The 23,291-nt window shown below is 36.8% G+C and overlaps 1 protein-coding gene across 7 annotated transcripts in view; it reads right to left on the reverse strand.

Annotated features, from left to right (window-relative positions):
* gria3b (glutamate receptor, ionotropic, AMPA 3b) overlaps window positions 1-23,291 on the reverse strand; it is a 301,594-nt gene that overhangs the window by 73,478 nt on the left and 204,825 nt on the right. The window lies entirely within an intron of this gene.

The following is a 23,291-nucleotide window of genomic DNA, read 5'->3' on the forward strand; positions in this document are numbered from 1 at the left end:
ATATATATATATATATATATATATATATATATATATGTATATATATATATATATATATATATATATATATATATATATATATATATATATATATATATATATATATAATTTTAGTACGCTACTGATGGAAAGGACAACATAATTCAAATAAATTATGCTAAAATCAGTCAACATGTTTTCAGATCAAAATGTGCGCTTGCTGCGAGGATTAGCAGCTTGTTTTTGTGTGTGTGTGTGTATGTGTGTGTGTGTGTGTGTGTGTGTGTGTGTGTGTGTGTGTGTGTGTGTGGTGTGTGTGTGTGTGTGTGACACGTGCTGTCAAACCAATGAAGATGTTTTCATAATTTGCAGTTGTTTTTTAAGCTATCTTGGCCACAAAATCTAAGACTTTCTTTACGGCCTGGCATTAACATGCATATCAGGTGATCCCATCACAGGTGGTTAACTGAAGAATTTTTTTTGTCCAAACACATAATTTTGAGTATTTTGATCTTGGGATAAAGAAATCACATAAATTTTACCATGTTTCACTTTGTGTTGGTCAGTAACTCACTTTGCAAACTCAAAAAAGCTGATTATGTTGTAGTATATTTATTCTTGTTACAACTACCTTAATATCTAATTGCTATTGTACTAGAGTAAGTCACTTACTCTACAAGAACCTCATGACCTTCAATGACTGTTTAGCCACAAAAAGCGTTCATGTACAAAAATGAAAATAAATATATTTAAATAGTTGTTATTCTAATTTTTAAAAAAATATGATTAATATAAAGAAGCTGTTATGTGTTGAACTATCAGACATTAACAAAACAAATTCTCATCAATAGTGCAGAGAGAGAGTCTGTTTTAGGCCTGTTTTTTCAGCCAAAAAAAATGTAGGAAAAAATCAGTCCACTTCCAGAATGTTTCAAAGAATATCCAGAATTCTGAGTGACCAGGCATACAGCACTGGTCCTTTTTTTTATAAGCACAATTCTTAGGGGGCGCTATCGCGCGTTGAGAATGTAGGACGTGTTTTCGATCCTGGAGAATGTAACAGATTTATTCATAAATTAAACAGCACAGCAAACGTTTTGTTGTTCCATAACTTAAAACTAGCTGTAAACATGACGTTGCCTCGATCCAAAACTGACGGTAAAGGAGGCCGCGGTAAAGCCCCGCTCCTCTCAGGCGATGCTAACGAGCCCTTGGTTAGTGAACACTCCGGAGAAAACTCAGAGTTACATTACACCGGTAATGTCACTTGTCTTGACATTGTTGAACTCTGTCAAGAATGATATTTGTCAGAAAACTAACTCATTATCTAGTGATTTACGCGGAGGTCACTACAGTGTGAACAGACATCAAAGGTTGGCTAGAGCCTTTGCAACAGATGGTCGAAGTCAACACTAGCACTTTAAAAGAATTGCACTGGAAAGCACTAGTGCTGTCCACTTTTGAGCGCCATGTTCTGTGAACTGCTTTGCAAACGAGGGTGATGGCTTGGTCAATGGATGCGTATTTCATGAAGTAAAAATGGGTTTTATTGTTTACATGTGTCAGCTTCTGCCATTTAATGATTTTTGTTTTGCCACTAGAAGACCTCACTGAGCTCACCCTAACATTTTTCCATTCATTAATTTTTTTTGGCTTAGTCCCCTTATTAATCTGGGTTGCCACAGAGGAATAAACCGCCAACTTATCCAGCATTTGTTTTACGTAGCGGATGCCCTTTCAGCTACAATCCATCACTGGGAAACACTCATACACTCTTGCATTAACACACACAATGGGCAATTTTAGTTTATTCATTTCACCTATAGCGCATGTCTTTGGACTTGTGAGGGAAACCAGAACACACGGAGGAAACCCAAGCGAACATGGGGAGAACATGCAAACTCCACACAGAAACACCAACTGACCCAGTCAATGCTTAAACTAACAGCCTTCTTGCTGAGGCAAACATGCTACCCACTGTACCACCGTGCAGCCCATGTGTGTGTGTGTGTGTGTGTGTGTGTGTGTGTGTGTGTATATATATATATATATTTGTGGGCAGAACTCAAGTGCTGACCGTGGGCTGCACCAGTAACACTTTATATAAGAAAGTCATGGACTTTCATTCCTTCTCTGTTTGCATTCCATGCTGGTAGTTGTATGTGTTGAGAGAGTCACTGGGAGCGTTTGCATTTGTTCTGTGTTATCTATTCTTTTATTTTCTCACTCACTTCTTTAACTAAATTAGCATAGGACGAAACGTTTTTTAGGTATGTGTGCGGTTGGTTGATGCCGGGATGGTGGCAGTTTCGGTGCATGGAATGCCAACCCTGTCACTCTGAAATGTCTGCAGATGTGCACCTGAGCCCACAGTGACAGTGGAGGAATTGTTCTTGATTAATGGTCAGAAATCTGGGTTTGAAAGTATATCATCAGGCTCACAGGTGAATAAAAAATCGGAATCTCTTGGAAATAAGTTGACCGTTAGTGGACTATGGGTCAAGGAAACTTTTCCAGTGATGCCATTTTCTGCTCCAGTGACTAATGTAAGATTAAGAAAGATCAAATATCCTGTAAAAAGTGGTCCCTCTCAGATATAATGACGCAGTGCTAAAGCATGATCTCAATTCACCAGAGTGGACCTTGAAGGTTTTTTCCATGTCACTCACAAAGAGAGTTATTTTATGGTGTATGCTAGCACCGAATGTTTAAGATGTTTCGAGTGTGATGACTTGGGCCATAAGCACTTTACTTGCCCGCATAAAACTGAACAGCACACTTCTACATCTTGTAGTATTGAAAACTAAATCATTTCCCAGTCAAACAATGCACAAAGTCAGGGAGCTGAGCAACAAAGTTAAGGAGCTACAGACCACATAAATGACCAGCAAGAGGTAAGTGACTTCAACGTTAATGTTGGCTGTGTGGAGCAATCTTAATCCATTTATTTAGCTCCTAAAGCTGGTGTTAGTAAGGAAAATGATCGGAGGGATCTAGAAGATAATGATGATAAAATCAAGATTAGGGTGTTTTTTTTTCAGAAATATTCTTCTTTCTCCTCTGTACAATTAAAAAGATCATTAAATTTCTCGAAAAAAAGAGACTGTGAATATTGAAATGAAAAGATCTGCAAATGAGGGTGTTAAAAGAACCCTCATAAGAAATCACTATTTAATTTTAAAAACATGGATGCTTCTGCTACCTTAATTTAATTCCACTCTTTAATTTAGAATGAAAGAGAGTTAGCAGAAATGGTTTCATTGAAGGATAATAATGGACTGGTCAATTCTAAATTCATTCATTATACTCTGACGTCTAAGCTGCTGGAATTTCTGATGAACATTGTGAAAGAGAGCTGTAAAGAGATTTAATTGTTTTATCTGGAAATCACAAGACGTCTTTAGAGACTGCTATCTCTTTTGAAGAAGTCTCATCAGATGTTAGGATGCTCTCTTTAAGCAAATGTGATTATGATGTGATAAAAGAGAATCTGTTTAACTAAGAAATAAAATTAATGGGTTGAACCGGATTCATTGTTAAAAAGACATTGGAAATCCAAAAGTGGATGCAGCCAATGAGAATGCAGGAGAGTGTTCAGTGAACACTAATGACTGCACACAGTGTGGCAAATAGTGGAACCACCACCACTGGAAACAGTCAAGCATTTCACAGAGCCAGAAGGGCTCAGGGGAGATGAAAATATGAAATATTTTTCATTGGAGATATAATATTTGTCTGTTTAAACATACACCCAAATCCAAAGTGTCCTGCACTTTTGCTCCTCTGTAAATGGTGTGTACAGAAGCTGATCTGGGATCAGTTTATTGTATGGAGCGCATCTGTCAGACAGCGCTTATGCATTCATGGATTCAGAGGTAACATTTGAAAGGCGACGATCGACGCACAGCTTTAATGTAAAGAAAGTGGGATAGAATTGTAAAAAACAGGAGAATTTCAACAAAAACAGGAGGGTTTACATAAGTGAAGTGTACAGGAAGTGTTTGTGGAGAAACAGTTTTGCAAGAGAACGCAAAACATCATTGCGAGATAATGCAAAACTTTGCGAGGGAACACAAAACATTTTTGTGAGGGAACGCAAAACTTTGCGAGAGAACGCAAAAACTTAAAAATATGTATTTTCCTCCCACCAATTTTTTTTACCCATTTTTTTCTCCTACCCATTTTTTTTCACCCAGCCAATTTTTTTCTCCTACACTATGTCCCTTCTGGGTCTCCATATGATATTGCAGGAGGACGTGGAATGGACTGGAGGAGGAATGGGGAGCCAGGAACACAGATGGATGAACTCAAGAATGACGACAACCAGAGGAGGGACCAGAAAAAAACACACTAGGAAGGAGAGACACAGACACTAGAGATCACAGGAGAAAAGACAAGTGAGTAAACATGAGAATAGTAATATGTGTAGTAGTACTTATAGTCGAAATGAGGCTCGACACTGAATGGAGTGAAGTGTTGGGTTATATGGGGCTGAGTTGATGACTGGGGTTGACATGCAGGTGCAGGGCAAATCAATATGTAAGTGACTGTGATTGGTGTAATTGCTGTGACTGTGAGTGGGAAGAACCTGGCCTGGGTGTTACATTACCCCCCTCCATGGTGGTCTCCTTGATGGCAGGGGGGTCTTCCTCTGCCTCTGGGGCAGGATAATCAGGATGGAATTCATTGAGTAAAACTGGATCTAGAACATTATCTACCTCTGGGTACCCAAGAACTTTCTTCAGGACTGTAACCTTCCCACTCTATAAGGTACTCTAATCTGCTCCCATGCCTTCAAGAGTTGACAATTTTCTTTACTGAGTAGATGAAAGCTTCTCTGGTTCCTCTACAGGACCAGGATCAGTGAAGAGAGATGGATGTAAATTCTGGAAACTGAGTGCACTAGAACTGACTGCACTAGAAGGACGTGTGTCCAGTCGCAGGATGGTGCAGGGAATTTTGTGCATACTCAGCCCAGAAACTGGTTCCAAGAGTTCTGTTATCCCGCTGGTACAATCTGGCAGGATGGCTTGAGGCTCTTCCTTTGTGGGTGGAGGGGTCTTCCACTCTATGGAACTTGCCATTATTCTGGAAGTTCCAGATCTCATTGGGGCTTCTTCAGGGCTTTGAAGCCTGGAAAGGCATCGACCTTCATATTCTTTTAACCTGGAAGATATGAGATGGAAAAGTTGAATCTAGTGCCCACCTTGCTTGTTGAGGATTTAGGTGGTGTGCCTCTTGCAGATACTGGAGTTTTTTTATGATCTGTGTAAACCACAAATTAATGTTTAGACCCCTCCATCCAGAGCCTCCACTCTTCAGGGGCAAGCTTGATAGCTAGGAGCTAACAATTTCCCACATCGTAGTTGGCCTCCGCTGTGCTGAACTTTTTAGGAAAAATGGCACATGAATGGAGTCAAGATTGTATCCCCTGCCGCTGAGAAATGATGGCCCCCACCCAGGTGGTGGAAGCATCCACCTGCACTGTAAACAGGAGCTCTGGATCAGGGTGATCGAGAAGGGGGCCTGGGTAAATGCTTCCTTTAAGATTTGGAATGCGTTGACAGCGCTTTCTGTCCACACCAAAGTTTTTAGTTGTTCACAGAGAAGACTGGTGAGATAAAAAGAAATATTACTATAGTTACAGATACATTTCCTTTAGAAATTTGTGAATTCCAGAAGGCATTGGAGTTCCTTGATGGTCTTAGGTTGTGGCCAAGAAGTGATGATTTCCACCTTCCCCTCGTCCATCTTTACACCAGATGCTGTGATGATGAACCATAGGAAGTGAATGGTCGATTGATGGAATCAACACTTCTTAACTTTTAGAAGCAGGGGGTGTTCACAGAGCCATGATAGGACCTCCTTAACATGTGGGTGATGTTTGGCCTGATTTCAGGAATAGATTATAATATCATCAATATAAAATAAGACAGAGTGTACAGATGATGAATAAAGGAGTACGTCATTCATGATATCTTGGAACACTGTGAAGGCATTAGCTAATCCATAAGGCATCACTCGATACTCATAGTGGCTGCTGGGGGTGATAAAACACTGTCTTCCGCTCATTACTCATCCTTATCTGAATGAGGTTGTAGGTGATGTGGAGGTGTAACTTGGTAAACACACAGGCTCCATGAAGGTGGTCTATGGCAATAAATAGATCTTTTCCTATTATGTATTTTGTTGAGAACACGCTAATCAATGCAGGGACAAAGCCCTCCATCACTCCATCTCCTTGGTCACAAAGAGGGGGTAAAAGATATACTAGAACTCCAGGTAAAAATGGGAAATATTTTCTGAACATAGTTCTGCAGGACTTTCTATAGAAGTGGTAGACAAAGACATGGAATTAATACTTTTCTTTACTGGGAAATTTAGAAACAGTTATTTCCCTACTTTAAGAGAGCACAGAATTGTGTTTTACCAGCCAAGAGTGCCCTAAAATGACATTGGTGGTGGACCCTTTCAGCACCAATAGATCAAATTCCTCTTCATGAAATAACCCAATCTGCAATGAATCGAATCCACCAATAATGTGATGGTGGTTTAGGGGCTTTCTGATGAAGGACTAAACATTATAGCTTTTCTAAGAGGAGCGAGTTTTGCAGTCAAGCTGACAGCAGAGGGCTCTGGAGATAAAATTGCCTGCTAAACTGGAGTCAAGAAGTCCGACCACTAGAAGAGAGATGTTAGGTGTAGTAAGCATCAAAACAGTAGTGAGTTGAAGCATGTTTTCTTGCATGAAATGAATGGCAATCACCATTGGATGCACTGTATGGATGGGTGGATAGAGCAAGATGCATGGAAATGCCTTGTCTTCCCAAAATATAAACAAAGACCACGGTTCAGCCAACAGAGCTGCTCTGCTTCGGTTAATCTTACCTGATCAAGAATCATTGGTTCGGAGCTGGATACTGAAAGGGTCGAAGAGACTGGCTGATGGAAGAATGGAGAAGTGAAGATACCTGAATTTTCTCTACTATAATCTTCCATACTTGAGGAGCATCAAATCGATAACTGAAGTTTTCCAGACCATAAGTTTCATCATATGTGGCTAATTACATTCTCAGGTGTGGTTTGAGACCTAAATGGTAAGTTGTCATCAGGGCACGTCCCTTCCAGAGGTGGCAGCTGCTAGGGTGTGGAATTTTAGAGATTTAACTGTTCACCTTCACTAAAAACCACCCTGAGATGTTTTGTGAACAATTTTATTGACTGTGTCACTGCACCCTTATGGCTCGATAAGTTTTACTCTTAACACAGAACCTTGCCTAAAAGCAGAAAAATCATAAAAACAGAAACCCATTGCACCCCTAAACGGCTAGAGTAGGTTGTTGGCCAGGTCATAACACTGGCATTGTCATGCTGTGAAGAAGTTGGGTGGAAGGCAGAAGTGTTTGGTGTTGATGGTAGAGGTGTTTGCAACACCCGTTTAAGAGAGTCCACAAGTGCTTGAAATGGGTCCAACCTGCTCATCCTGTTGTTTTATGATCCAGCTTTCTGCTACAGAGGGACCCGGAAAACAGATGTGAGTAGATAAAGGTTTATTGATAGGATGGCAAAATGTTAAACAAAGTTCAATGATGCTGGATATTGCAGGAGGATGTGGAATAACTGGATGATTCTAGAATGAATTGGAACAGGAATAGAGAACCAGTAACACAGAATGGAAGAAAAAAAAACTCAGCATATCACGATGCAGGTGTCTCTCTGTGGTTTGCACTGATGGTAGGTGCAAAGAGTGTCAAACAGCCATGTGTGTGGACTATCCTGTCGCAAAACATGGCGAAAAGTCCTACATGATAGTAATAGTTCGATTAAGGTGTTTACATGTCTGTACTGCACTTCAATAATGCGACTAAAATCGGTATACTCCACACGTCTTAATTTGATTTCTCTTTACTTTGATTATGACCTTAATCTGATTAAATTGATCAAAAATCACTGTTTACATGGTCGACTCTTATCAGAGTATTGTCTTAATCTCATTAAAATCAAATTGTTGGTGTCCATGTAAACATAGTCACTGAATGGAGTCAGGTGCTAGGTTATATGGGGCCAAGGTGACTGGGGATGACATGCAGGTTAGGGGCAAATCAATATGCAAGTGACTTTGAGTGGGGAAAACCTGGCCTGGCTCTTACGTCATGAGAGACTAATGGCCCAGTACAGGTCGATGTTGATCAGCTGTCTGAGGATGGTAAGGCTTAGTCCATTGACATTAATTATGATAGTGAGGTATATGATGTAATGAATTTTGCTGATGTCAGTTCCCAAGGAAGTCTTGCTAAAAATTCACAAATAAAGCCATATTATTATACAGTACAAGTAATGAACAATTTTCTCAATTATACTTTTAATTAATAAAGAACAAAACAAGAGAAGTATTTCCCAAACTTACAAATGCTTGTGGATTCTTGAGCTGTAGCTAAGAAAAAAGCATAATTTGATTAACTTGATAAGCCTAAAAGATTTAGATTAAGGAAACATGTCACTATGGTTAAAAATATTGAAAATATGGATTAAGAAATGCAAACAGGACTAATAGAATCATTTTTTTTTTATTTTGCACTTTTTTATTTATTGCCATGACAGCCTTAAACATTGGGACCTTTAATGTTAATGTTGTCTGAGCACTAAGAAGAGAGTTGTTTTAGTTTTCAAAAAGATTGATGTTACTTTTTTACAAGAAACACATACAGATAAACAAAATCATGCATAGTGACATGGTGATTGGAAAGGATAGCGATTGGAAAGCCATGGTATAAACTTTACTGCTGGTTTTGCATTTATTTTGTCTCCGTATTTCATTATGTAACCAAATGCAGTAGAAATAATACCCGGTCAGATTTTGAGAGCTAATACTGTTATAGGGCATATTTATTTTTCTAGTATTAATGTATACACACCAAATGTTGGTCATGATGTGTTTATTTTATTCAAAATAGTTTCTTATGCCATATTGCAACGTCCTCAGGGGAAATATTGTTGTGTTTGGTGGAGATTTTAACTGCACTGTTGATCTGTATCTGGACAGGAATCACAATGAACGTCATAATTCTTCTGCTGGGAGTTTTAAGAAATTAATCCTTTCCTGGAATAAGGCAGTGCACATAGTTAAAAACTAATTTATATAATATGTCAGGAGCCAGGCTTGACCGATTTTATGTAGAAAAGGGCATTAGGGGTAGCTTTTTTAATAACTTAATTGAACCATCCTTATTGTCTGATCAACTCTTTGTATCAGTAAATGTATTAGTTAATTTTTCTAAATGTTTTAAATCACAAAAGCATTTCAATAATATATTGTTTCAGTACGGCACTTTTATTCATGTTTTCAATATTTTCTGGAAAGCTTGAAGAGGAGAGAAGTAATTTTCAGTCACTGAGTCATTAATGGGATGTTGGAAAAACACAAGTTAGGTCTTTCTGCCAACAGTACATTGCACATAATGCTGAAATGCTTAAAACAAGATTTAAATTCCTTGAACAAGCTATGCTAAGCAGTGGCTCAACAATAACTTTACTTTTACTGGTTCTGTTGAAAAAATAAACTCTGTTAAAAAAAATCTATTAAAAGAACAAGGTAAAATGCTTTTTGAAGACCAGATTTGCACAGCTGAACAATATAGATGCTCCCACATCTTTTTTTTTAGTCTTGAAAAGAGGCCAAGGTAACAGAAAAGTCTCCATCAGTTGAAAATTCCAAGAGGACATGTGATAACGGATCAATGCAAGATCTAATCTTATGCTCTTTCACTTCATGAAACTATATACTGTTCTGAGGTATGTGATGCACCAAATTCACTGTTAAGGGGGTATCTAAATTTCTTCCGGAAGAAGAAATAAATGAGTTGACAAGCCTTGAAAATCCTTTGACTTTTGGAGAACTTTTACAAGTTGTCCAGGAAATGTGTTCAGGGAAATCACCTGCTCTGCACAGGTTTAAAGCAAACTTTTTAAAAGGTTTCAAGGAATTACTGGGTCAGGACATATATGAAGTTTTCTTGTAATAATCAAAGAACTCTTTCTCTGAGTAGTCGAAGGGCAATTCTTTGATCCCCCATTCACATGGCTCACACATTTTGTTTCGAAAAGGACAATTTTTGATAATCTCTATTTGATGAGAAATATGATTAGGGGCCTACTCACACTATTCTATCCGATCCATGCCCAGGCCCATTTCCCGGATTGTTTTAGAAGTGTAAGTGAGCTGAATCGGGCGCGGTTCACTTGGTCTTTGGTGCGGTACACTTGTGTGTGAGTGCAAAACACGCCTAAGCCCGAATCTGAAAATTAGACGTGACTTTTAAAGGACTGTTTCATAGGGATTAATTAATCATTCTTACTGTTCAATGACACAAAATGTCGTAGGGTTATTAAACACGCAAACCTCTCACTAGGCATGAAAGCTGCGCACCTTCAGCAAACCTCCTAACTCCTGCAGCACTAGGACTTTATGATTGTTTATCAGCGTCAAACGCGGATAATCTGTTCTGCGAAATATTTGACTGTGTTACTGCATGTTAAACAACATAACTAAAGAAATCCTCCACTGTGCTGTGCGAGAGCGCTTCTGACCAGCGCATCATCGATGACGTAAGTGTGCCCAGGCCCGAAAGTAATGTGAGTGCGGGCTGTCGGGGGAGACGGGAGGGGGGACAAGCGTGCTTTGGCCCGGTTCAGGGCAACTATAAATAGTGTGAGTACGCCCTTACTGTGGTCAAAATGCACAACATGGATATTGTTTTTTTTCCTTGGCTCAAGAAAAAGCTTTCGATAGGGTTGATCACCAGTATTTATTTAAAACAAAGAAACTTTTAGTTTCCTTATTTTGTGTCTCTCTTTTTCTTAAGATGTTGTATTATACAAGTTTCAGTATGTTGGATAAAAATGGTTAATTAACTAGACCCTTCTCTATAATCAGAGGAATAAGGCAAGGCTGTCCTTTTTCTAGTCGTTTATAAGCAGTTTCTATTGAACCTCTATTAGTATCAATGAGTCAGCTAAGTGGTTTTAATATTAATAGTAACCCTTGTGAAAATTCAGTCAAACTTAAAGCTTATGCTGATAATGTACCAGTAGTTATAAAAGATTCAAAATATGTTACAAGTTTAATTTCCTTCTCAAACAAGAATCAGCAAGTTTCATCTGCACATATTAATTGGGAGAAATGCATCCTTATTGTTTGGTGACTGGCAGGGTACAGGACCTCTTATATTACCTCAGTAATGCGGCTGAGACAGAGATGGGTTTAGAATTATTGGAATATATTTTTGGGACAAATTAATTTGCAGAAAAGAACTGGCAAGCACTAGCAGAAAAAAAATAATTCTTAGAATTCTAAATTGGCGATGTATTCATCTGCACCTCTCTTTTAGGGGTATGTTTGGTTATTAATAATTCAGCAGCATCAATTGTATGGCACAAACAAGAAAATAATTTTCTGTACAAAAAGCATTTTGTAATTTTTTTTTGGAACGCTATTATTGACTTTCCCCAGGTGTCCTTTACCTCCTTATGGCAGAGGGTGGCCAAGGACTAATACACCTAGAATCCAAGGTCTTGACAATGAGGTTACAGTCACTGCAAAGACTTTTGTAAAGTTCTGAGCTTGACGCAAGGCTTCAACCTGCACTCAGGTTGTATTTGAATAATATATACCGAAGAGACATGAATATGACTGTTATGTATTTATGCATTTATTTAAAATAATAAAGAAAGAAAAGTTATTTATTTGGGAAGTGAGTTTTCTTTGTGTTATTTGTATGTTTTTTTTTTTGTTTTTTTTTTTGACGTCTTCTCTCTGCCTTTGTCCACTATCTTTCCAGCAATGGGCTGTTCCCTAAACCAAGCTTAGTTTTCTCTACTTTTGGTAAGTCAAGTGTATTAATGACGTTTTCGGTTTCATAAAATAAATCAAATCAGATTTAGTTAAAATCTGGTCCAGGTTAGTTTAATTTTCAGGCTAAATCTTAAGTTCAAGATTAATCAAAGAAATGTTAACATTCACCTGTCGTACTTTGATGCTATTTTAATTGACTTAACCTCATAATAGCTATGTTTCCATCCCCCTATTTTTATGCGCATTTTGGATATGCACATAAAAAAAACGATTGATGGAAATGTCATGATGCGTATAAATGCAAAAAAATTTGCATAAAAAATGTATGCGCATAACTGAGTAGGATAAACTTTTTATTCGATAAGAAAAGATGTGCATAAACTACGATGAAAACACTTTTACCGCACTAACTCCAGCATGCGCATTAAAAAGGGTCATGTGATTTTGTTAAAAGAGATCATGTGATGATAAAAATATGTGTGAATGGACAAACCATCAGGCTGAGCACACTGTAAAACATCTGAAATTTTTTTTTTTGGTCATTATAGAACACCTTACGGTTTCAGTATTAGTGTTATTATGTTATTAATGACCTCCAGAATCAAAAGAGTCTGTGCTCCGCATCTGACACATTCAAACGTAAGGAAACAGGTAATGATGATTAAAACTATATAGTCACTTTATCACTTTATATATATATATATATATATATATATATATATATATATATATATATATATATATATATATATATATATATATACATACAAAGTATCTAATTCGACGACTACTGTTCTTAATAATCTCACTCGTACATTGAATATTATTGATATCAGGCGACTTCATCATCCTACTGATTTTAATATTCAGAATTCATACACAAGTATTGACTTTTTTCTAACTGACTTCAAACTAACCTCTGAGATTGATCATTTAAATAACACAATATTTTAATATCAGATCACTCTCCAGTCTCTTTATCAGTAGATTTTGGCATGAAAAACCTCCCTATGCTTGGCATTTTAATCCTAATTTACTACGTGAAGATAATTTCAAAGAATCTTGTGCCACACATAGCTGAATTTGTCTCTCTAAATGACACGGGGAAATGTTTCTGACCCGACCCTCTGGGAAGCTCTCTAAGCTGTAATTAGAGGTCAGGTAATAGCTTATCAAACCGAACTGAAAAAGCAGAGAGGCAAAAGGCTAGCAGAAGTTTGAATTATCATCGTCTGCCTTAATTCAGAATAGTAATATGAAATTGAAGTATAAATATAACACAATTTTCAACTTGTAAGCTTCCTTTTATTAAAGATGAAGCAAAAACTATTTGAATTAAGGGACAACCCTAACCTAATGTTAGCTTGCCAGCTTAGAGATACATAAGCTAGTAGAGCTATACATACCATCAAATCAAAATCTGGTTTCCTGACCGCTAAACCAGTGGAAATAAATAATATATTTAGAGAATTATATTAGGACTTATACTTCTCTCATTGTAATGGAGACCCACAGAGTATTACCAGCTTTCTTTGCTCTCTCGAACTCCCTAAAATTACTGAAAATGAGAAAGTACGGTAAAATTCAGACACTACATTGGAGGAGGTTCTTACAGCTATAAAAAATTCCTATAAAAAAGCAGCTGGTACGGATGGCTTCTATATTGAATTTTATAAGACCTTCTCTAACCAAATTGCTCCTTTATTGATATGGATGTTTAAAGATTCCATTGAAAAAAATTAAAAATACCAACAACTCTTTACTCTGCAAATATTGCATTGATATTAAAGAAAACTAAAGATAGCATGAATCCTTCCTCTCACATACCCATCTCCCCTTTACAGGTTAGGTAACTATATTAGTTCTGTAATACATCAAGATTAAACAGGTTTTATGCCTGAAAGATTTCCCTTTCATAACATACGTAGAGTTATGAATATTGTTTACAAAAAGAAAGTTAATCATGATAAAATAGCTAAGTCCTTAATGTCAATTAGGAATTTGACAGGGTCGAATGAAGTTATACACTATGTACTATTGAAGAATTTGTTCTGGGACAAACTTTTTCTGCCTGGATTAGGATGTTATATCTTTGCCCTTCGGCCTCAGTCATTACAAATAATAATAGATGCTCTCCTTTTCCTCTGTACCATGGTACTGTACCTGCCAGGGTTGTCTATTGAGTCTGTTACTTTTTGCCATTGCTATGAAACCTTTAGCAATAAGTATTAGAAATCACCCACATATGTCTCCTGTTATAATGGGAGACGTAAAATGTATCTTTACATATATCTTTAGATGTGGATGATGTTCTTTTTATTTCAGAGCCAAAAAGATCTTTGCCCTCTCTGCTTGACCTTATTAAAAAGTTTGGTGACCTTTCTGGATACACAGTTAACTGGCAGAAAATTTTTATTTATACCCTTATATGATAATATAGATATCAATTTTATTAATAGCCTCCCTTTAAAAAACATAAGTGACTTAAAATATTTGAATATAAGTGTCCCTCTACATCACAAATATTTGTATGAAACAAAGTTCAAAATCATAATTGATAAAATGAAGAAAGATATAGAAACTTGGAGTGTACTTCCTTTAACAATAATTGGTTGTGTTATTGCAGTCAAAATGGTTACTTTACATAGATCTTTATTTATTTCAAAATGTTTTTATTTTTCTAATGCTGTCATTTTTATAAAAACTTTCACTTTATACTCTGATTTTGCCATTTATCTTAGTATTTTTAGTTCATCGCATATCTTAAATGTATTTTTGTTAAAAAATTGTGTAGGAGGCCTAGGTTTTCCTTGTTTTCAGCAATGTTATTGGGCAGCCAACCTAAGGGCACTAGTTTATTGGTGGAGTGGATTTCTTGGGAAGTCCAATGGTACCATTCTTGCATGGCTGGTTATAGAACAAGGTATTCATAAATCCTCCTCTTCTTCGCTACTTTTTGCAGAAAACAAACATATTAGAGCTCTCAAGAAATGTAACCCTATTATTCAAGACTCTGACTCAAGATTTGGTATCAACATATGCTGAGTTCAGACTGCATAATTTTAGCTCTGATTTTGACTCGCCAACAGGTGTCGGTCCATCTTGCAGTGTAAACAAAGCAGCGACAAAATGCTACCTCAGATAGTCATGCAGTGTGAAAACATCTGTGATACAACTACTTTAAAAATCAAGCAGTCTAAACTCAGCATTAGAACAATTTTTAAACTCTCTCAGATCTGTAATCTTATCCCTAATGCTTGCAATAATACATTTACTCCCTCGCAGTCAGATAGAACCTTTTTATCATAGAAAGACAGAAATTATAACTATAGGGGATCTTTATATAGACAACATTTCAACTTAAAGAAGTTTGAGTTGCCTTTCTCTCTGTTTTTTTTTTTTTTTTTTTTAGGTTATTGCAAATATGGAATTATGTTAAAAAGAATATTTCTAATTTTGAAATGTAAAAAGCCCCTGAATATATTTCATTATGTATGACATTGGAGCCTAGCTTGAAGGGTCTCTAAGGCCCTGTTTACACTAATACGTCTTAGTTAGAAAACGCATAAGTTTTGCTATGGTTGCGCCATCCATTCACACTACGCCAGAGTTTGCGAGTGCCGAAAATTTGTCTTAATGGAAATTCTAGAGCTGCTCTAATGCCTAAATGTTTTGATTGTTTTTATGATACCACAATCTCTTCTGCAGAAGATTTAAAGATGTCTCAGGAAGGGTACTTGGGATTAGAGATCTCATAAGAAGACTGGACTAATGCATTTCAAAGTCTCAGGTCTTGTTCTATTAACTCTGTTCTCCAGCTGATCCATAACAAGTTAGTCCATAGACTACATTATCCCTGCAATAAATTGCACTCTATATATTCTTCTATATCATCTCTATGTATTAAATGCAAGTCTAATAAAGGTACACTGGCTTACATATTTTGGTTCTGCCCAAAAATGTCAAAATTTTGGACGGAGGTGTTTTTTCTATTCTGAAGTACTTGCGACCGAATTCCCTCCTGACTCACTTATTGTAATATTATGTTGGCTCCTTCCTTTGCAAACTTAAGTTTAGATCAAATTCAGACAGTTCAACATCCCATGACTACAGCAAAGAAAGTAATTTTATTGATGTGGAACTGTCAGGATTCAGTCCAGACACTAGTCAGGAACGAGTTTTCTCAGGTTGAATACCTTTCTTGTCATTTTCCTTGTCATTGTGTGAGCGCCTACCTAGTTACGCTAGGACCATTGACTATCGGACCGGACGTGGTAAGGGTGCATGCTCTTGTCCTGGTGTTTGTTTTGTCTGCGGCGTGATGTTCATTCTCAGCGTCTCAGTTGGTTTCTGTTTCAGATGGCGCTGGGAGGGAACATTCACACCGCGTATGTAAATGCCCGGTAAGTATCAATATTTATCATGTGCTCATGTCTTGTGTTCTGTTGTGTTGTGTAACCACCTGCTTTAGTATCTTGTTTTATGTGAGCATGCAGTCAATGAGCTCTCTCATTGGCTGTGTTCTAGTCCTGTTTGTATGTAAGCACATAGTTGTGTTGTGCGTTCTTGTACTATGTGTTCTGTCTAGCGTCTTGTCCCACCCACCTCATTATCATGTTTGTAATTATTAACAAATAACAAGAACAAAATCAAGTTAAGTCTAGTTGAGTGTGTAATTTAATACCATGTTTTTCCCCCATGGGGAGCTTTGAGTTTTGTTTTTTTAATAAATCTTTTATTTCCTGCATTTGGGTCCTCGCCCTATCTCCTTACACCGAAAAACCCTGACAGGAACAAAGAGTTTACACCTAAATTTGAGACCTGGCTTACAAAGTTCTTTGGAGTAAAAAGTATTACACATGGAAAAGTTAAGATTTAATATGGCAGGTGTATATATATATATATATATATATATATATATATATATATATATATATATATATATATATATATATATATATATATATACACACACATACACACACACATACATAGAGGCGTCTCAGTGGACTCTTGTAAATATGTGTAGGTATAATTTATTTATGTATATGATTTAGTATCTGTACAGTTGTGAGTATATATTTGCATGTGTTGTATTTTTATTTTACATAATTTTATTTATTTCTATTTGCTGGGATGGGTGGGTTTGTTCTTAAAAATGAAAAACGTTAAAGTATTAAAAAAAAGTTTTATATATTTTATGTATTAAAAATGTTCACAAAGATACATTGAAAGGATGGCCAATGTTGAAGTGGACTAAAGGTTTGATATCTGCAGTGGAGACTTTTTCATGGGATGATAGCTACGAACAGGCATGAGTCTTACTTTAATCCAGCCACAAGGGGGAGTGTGATTTTTTTGTGGTGATGAAGGGACTGTAGAATTTTTGTTTATAATTTGTACATGACTGGAGGTCATTTTTTAAGTTTTAAAAGACTTTTTAAAGATTTTAAAAGGTTTAGAGGTTTAGGTGAAACCTTTACCTAGTGTATTTTATAGGGGGAGAAGAGAGCAGAATGTTAAAAAAAAGATAATATTTACTCTTTTCAAGGATGTTACTGATACGTTTGCAAATTTGGAAAACAAAGAAAAACAATATCAGGTGTTGGTGGAACAGACTCAATGATAATGTTAAAAAGGTTTAATAGCAAACAGATTAAAAATTGGATTTACATTCCATGAATTGGTAGGTGATTTAATAACATTTGAAGAAAATTGTGTGTAAGAGAGATTCTATGTTATATTTATGAAAATCAGTTTGTTTTCATAAAATTCATAAAAAAGTTATTGGCACTATTTTCTTATTTGAAGAATGGATTTTTAGATTTTGGTTCCCAATTTTGATGCCATAACTTCATAAACATCACAGTATTTGGGATTATTAGAGGACTCCAGTTAGAGTGGTCCAGCTGTTTTGTGGTAGCCTGCTATTTATTGTTAAACATAGTCAGCAGTTTAAATAAGATTGTGTGATCACATGGGGGTAAGTCTCTTTTTGCGAAAGTGCAATATTGTTAGCATGAGTTAGCAGAGTTGTGTATTAGTTAAATCCTTTTTTTCCTTGTTAAATTTTTTTTTTTTGCAGAGTATATTTAAAATGGTGTTGTGTTAATTAGTGTAGACTCCTAAATTAGCTACTGGGTTAAAAGTTTGAAAGAAGTCTGAAAGAAATTTGAAAGAAACTTACGGTGAAGCACTTGGACAATGCAATAAGCAGCAACTTTGACTGATTGCTACTCGTTATTATTAGAGCTGACTAGTGTGTAAAAACTTAGTATGTATTTTAAAGTTTCAAAGGTGCTTTAGAGGAGAAATGAGTTCTTTGTTAAAAAGGAAATCAAGAGATAGAAAACGAGATAGTGTTGTGAAAAAAAGTTAGATTTGAAGGCAGTGAAGTGTAACCTGGAACATGAAAGAATTGCTTTGAATGAAAATGAGTTGCAAAAAGAGCTTGAGTTGAAGTGAATGGAAGGTCAGGAAAACGAAAGTGAGCATGCTTTTGTTTTTATGAAGACTTAATTAGAGCATCAGAAACCTGTATCACATGCGGTGAATTCCCCCTGTTCTCTCTTAAAGAGAACAAGTGTTTGATATTAGTAAACATTAAATTGAAAAGGATTTCTTCCACTTTTAGAGAGTTGCTACCTCACTTATGTTTAGAAGCTTCTTTTACAATGCGTTCATACTGGCTCAAGAAATATATTCCTCACTTAGTTTAGAGCAGAACGCGGAGAATGTATGATGCAGTTATAACTACTTTTCATTATGCTTACATTGGGACTCAGATTATAAAGGAATTTAAAAATATGTTGCAGAAGTCCTGGGTATTAACTTGAATGAACAAATAGTTACCAGTTTTATTTATTTATTTTTTTAATGCTGCTGTTTATGGCTGACGAATTTGCTGTAACTCAATAGATTATATTGAAGCCATGACCCAAGAAAAAATAATTCGATGGTCAATGGCCAGATTCTATTTAAACTTGATCTTTTATGCTTAATGCTGTTTCTGCTATCATATGCTTTTATTGTAAGAAGCCTGGGCATAAAATATCTGAGTGTTTTGTCCTTGGTAATAAAACAAAATCTGCAAAGCCAGTTTGTTTGAATGCTGCATGCCATTTTCCTAGAAATATTTGATGGCTGTAAATTTCCCACTTTGAATGTTGTGAACTTACAAGTTTTTTGGCACCTCCACATTTGGAGAATTTGTTTGTTGAAAAGATTTAGCAAATTTTCCTAAAACTAAATTTGTGTCTCTACCAGGGCAAAATGGCAGTTTCCAGGTGAATTGTAGAGATATGGGAGCGCCACCATCTTTACAACTCAAGAAAGTTTTACCTCTCTCTCACAAAATCAATACAGGAGCTCACGTACTGGTTAGAAAAGTTGAAATGTTTTGTGCAGTTGTTCCTCTTTGTAGCATTAAATTAAAATTACCTTTGGTGTCTGGTCAAGTAATAGAAGGTATGCAGCCCTATTTGTCATTTAAAGGGGTTTCTTTCATTTTATGCAAGAATTTGGCAGATGTCAAGTCGACACCTAGTTCTTAACTAATTCAGGTGCCTGAGTGAAGTGGAAGTTCTGATTCTGTCTTAGTGTTTTCCTGATGTTTTCTCAGCATGTGTTGTGGCTCATGCTATAGCCAAACATTTAAATTCACAGTTGAAATTATTGCAGATTTAAATTTTGGCAATACATTTTTAGTGAGTCTGCTCAGAAATAGATTACGATGTGCTTTTTGAATCTCAGATGTATCAGGCAAGGGAAAATTAGAAATATCTCAGGAGAATTATTCTAAAGAATTATTGATTATGAGAGATCAATTCATGTTAGAGCTAGGCAAAGACCTATCTCTGTCCTCTCTGTTTGAGGAGATGAGCACTGAACAAGAAATAACAAGAAGCAAATAATCAGCTGTCATCTGAAAAAGACACATAATCGTTAACTGCAGAATTTATTTCTGTTTTGAACTGTTATTGCTACACCAGATAGTCATAAACCAAGTCGCCTGTGCCATATCAATATGTTGAAGTAATACTTCAACAGAGAGGGTGTATCTGAAGGTTTAAACAATCAAAACGTGTTAGCTTGTGCTGTAGCTGGGTCTATGAGATTTTGTACTGATTTTTGTAAGATTAATGATTTAAAGGTGCCCTATAAATAAAATCTGGGTATATCTGAGCATAGTCTAAAAATAAGAAATCCACATATGGAAATGGCCATGTCGTGAGCATTTAGATATGATTGTTTCCTCATTCTCATGTAAATTCCCAGGTAGACAACAAGCCAATCAGAACACAAAGCAAACTGTTACGTGACTCATAGGACATGGTCACATCATTTGCATGTAGGCCTTTATTAGGTCATTCATCCGCACCTAATGAGCAGCCGCGTCATCTAGAGAACATGATAACATTTGAAGTGTAACTCTGACTTCATTGATATGCACGCCTCTGGCTGTGGTTGTTGAGCCACATTTAAAAATGTTCTCCCTTTTTTGAGCTTATATTTAGCTTACTGTGTACGTGGAACTTTTATTTTAAAAACGAGAGGTTCAGATTGCATACTATGTGTCACTGAGCAATGACTGAGGCATGATCAAACTCATGTCAGGACACAAAATGCAAGATTTACAGACTGTATGTTATTCAGCTTCACCCCAAAGAGGCATAAGGTATGTTTAATTGTATCTTTTCCTTTCTTATTATGACATTTGACAAGTTTGTTTCACAAACGGGCACATGTAGATTGCTGAATCGTGTCAAGTCACTCAGCTCAACTGATTAGGTTTATATTTGTCTGTTCAGCGAATATCATGGTGTGTGTGTGTGTGTCTGTGTCTGTGTGAGTGAGCTACCTGTCAGAATAGAAGTCATTATTATTCATGACATGATCTGTATATGGTCAATTTCTGACCTTCTGATTCTCATTTTTTGGAGTAATAATGAGCATATAAAACTGTTTCTGTATATATATTTTTGAACTTACTGAAGCTATAAACCTTCTATGTAGATGTCATGCAGTCATGACTGCATTGAATGTGGGACCTGCCTGGTATGTAACTAAGTTAGATCTTTAGAAAGGTTATGGACAGGCTCCTCTTTCTGACATCCAAAGAGCTCTCAGCCTTTGTGACACATGATGGGCTATGGGGGTATTGGGTTGTGGCTCTCAGCCTTTTATTACCTTTCAGAGGTTGGTTAACCATGTCATATCTGGACTACATAATTGTGAAGCATATCTGGACAATATAGTGGTGTACAGTACTGACTGGATTGGATGAGTAGTTTAGCTTAAACTCTTTTGGTCCATTTGTTGGCTGCTAACTTGACCGGTAATTTAGCCAAGTGGGAAGTTGACAAAAATACCATTACCTATTTGGGCAAAGATGCATGACAGGGGCAGGTACAAACTGTAAAAGCTAAAGTTGAGGCTATATTTGTTTTTTTTTTGTATTCCTGTCACGGTAGGTGGAAGGAGTAAGGAGCAAGGACTCAATTGCAGGACTAAAAAATAGGTTTATAAAAAAATATAAATAAAAAAAATTCTAAAAAAAAAACTTCCTTGAGGGGGAAACATAACTAAAACTCAAATAAATAAACTAGACTGCGCAGGACTGGCAGGGATCAGGGCTGGACAGGGCAAGAAACACAAGGCAAGACTGGAAATGACGACGAAATGGCACAGGACAGAAGACATGAGGAGACTATAAATGAGACCAAATTGATAAAACAGGTGAACATAATAAATTAATAACTGAATAACAAGGAAGGTGTGACTAGACAATAGACAGGAGAGCACATGGAACAAAAACAACACAAGCCATGTACTCATGCAAAATAGGATTAGAACATGCAGCCAATGAGAAAAGTAATTTACCGCATGTTCACATGAAACAACAGCACATGGCCAAGTGTAACAAACAATGGTAACACAAACAGATCGCAAGACACAAGTGCACAAGATATGAATAACCTACCATGCTCTCACACATGACATGCATGTGCTAAACCCAGCACCAACAAAAACAGAAATAAACTTGATTGAAGCACTGAGAACAAATCATCATGCTGTGAACAAAACAAACACAAAGGCAAGCGAGCACATGCGAACCGAGCCTCGTCGGGAGTGCATGCTCGAAAGACAATTAGAACGTGCAGCTCACTCAAGACAGCGCATTGAGAACAACGACAAGAGACACACAAACTGACAAGACATGACCAGTGCCTAGACTTTGCCAGGAAGACTTTCAGAATGCCAAGGCCTTGTTAGTTAATGCCCTTATAATTGGCAGCACCATTTTTTAAAAAGGCTTTTAAGTTTACAGTTGATGCAAAGGAAAAAGGGGCCCTTCTTTTGAAGGCTGATAAGCAAGGCATTAAAGACCCAGTTTGTTTAAAGTTTGTTTGTTTTCTTTAGTTTAACTACCATCAAAAAGACTAGTCTGTGTTCAATTTTGACAATTTAACATTTTTAGCTACATGGGTTGGACAATAAAACTAAAACACTGGCCTCATGTTTGAGGTTCCATCGCTAATTTGACCAGTCTGGTGGCCATTTTCATTGATTGCTAATTAAACCTTCACACACTGCTCTAAAGCTAAGGTCACACTTGACTTTCCCCCCACAGACTTCCATTCATTGGCACACGAATGCGTAAAACCCAAATGCAGGGTCATGCGTTAAGTTTCACAGTTCGCAAAGATCAAGCTTGGTGAACTCTGACCTGCGAAATCGCAATACTTGACTGCATGAGACCAATCTAGGATCAAAACATGACCTCTATGGACAGAAATTTAAAACATGGAGCAATTGCTCGCTTTTTAAATGTTTAATAATCTTGTTTAATCCCGCCCCTTTTTGCAGCGCTGTCCGACAGAATTTCGCACACACAAACTCTAGTGTGACCACAGCTTTACTGGTGGAATGTGCAGAGTAATAGCACAGTTTGCCTAAAATGCACACAACATTATGGGTGGCATATCAGAGTGAGTTCAAAAAAGAACAAATTGTTCGCTGGCACATCTGTGTCCAAGATAGCAAGTCATTGTGATGTATCAAGAGCCACGGTATCCAGGGTAATGTCAGCATATTACCAAGAAAGACAAATTACATCCAACAAGAAGAACTGTGGATGCAGTAGGAAGTTGTATGAAAAGGATTTCCGGGTGCTAACCTGGATTGTATTCAAAAATCATAAAACCCCCTTTTTCCACTAAAACTGTTCGTCGGAAGCTCCACAGAATCAATATACATGACTGGGCTGCTATAGACAAACCTTTGGTTACTCATGCAGAGATCGTGGTTTGTTCTTGGTGGGTAGGACTCTAGTGCTGATCATGGACTGTATCTGTATCTGTGACATTATTTACGAGGCTCACCTCTCTATCTTTCTCTCTTTCACACACACACACAATTTCAATGTAGACTATTGTGACAAATATTTAGTTTAACTTTA

This window comes from Danio rerio, chromosome 14, assembly GCF_049306965.1.
Source record: "Danio rerio strain Tuebingen ecotype United States chromosome 14, GRCz12tu, whole genome shotgun sequence".
Classification (NCBI taxonomy): Eukaryota; Metazoa; Chordata; class Actinopteri; order Cypriniformes; family Danionidae; genus Danio; species Danio rerio.